The sequence below is a fragment of the Salmo salar genome, unplaced genomic scaffold (assembly GCF_965601325.2).
Source record: "Salmo salar unplaced genomic scaffold, fSalSal1 ptg000005l, whole genome shotgun sequence".
Lineage (NCBI taxonomy): Eukaryota > Metazoa > Chordata > Actinopteri > Salmoniformes > Salmonidae > Salmo > Salmo salar.
Window position 1 is genome coordinate 427,501 of NW_027675309.1, and position 921 is coordinate 428,421.

Consider the following 921-nt stretch of genomic DNA (forward strand, 5'->3'; position numbering starts at 1 on the left):
TGAGGTGACAGTATATAATCCTCCTGTGAATGATAGTTTTTGCCTGCCTCACTAATGATGCCTTTTGCCGTTTCCCTGCCTGTACTGTTGCCTTTTTGGACCCCCTGTGTATGACCTTCTGCCTGCCCCTGGACCCAGCTACCTGCCTCCTCCTGTGGTCCTTTACAATAAACACCTGCTGAGCCCTGCGCTTGAAACCAGCTCTCTGTCTCCCATCGTGTTCATTACAGATGGTGACTGGAGTCATTTTATTTACAAGTGAGTAGATAACATGTTTCTAAACACTACTAAAAGCATCCTGATGATGCCATGATTAAGAAAAATCATGAATGAATCATGAATAATAGTGAGAAAGTTACAGAAGCTACAATAAAACATGCTAACCTCTCACCATTACCAATAACAGAGGCTACAACAAAACATGCTAACCTCTCACCATTACCAATAACAGAGGCTACAACAAAACATGCTAACCTCTCACCATTACCAATAACAGAGGCTACAACAAAACATGCTAACCTCTCACCATTACCAATAACAGAGACTACAACAAAACATGCTAACCTCTCACCATTACCAATAACAGAGGATACAACAAAACATGCTAACCTCTCACCATTACCAATAACAGAGGCTACAACAAAACATGCTAACCTCTCACCATTACCAATAACAGAGGATACAACAAAACATGCTAACCTCTCACCATTACCAATAACAGAGGCTACAACAAAACATGCTAACCTCTCACCATTACCAATAACAGAGGCTACAACAAAACATGCTAACCCCTCACCATTACCAATAACAGAGGCTACAACAAAACATGCTAACCTCTCACCATTACCAATAACAGAGGCTACAACAAAACATGCTAACCTCTCACCATTACCAATAACAGAGACTACAACAAAACATGCT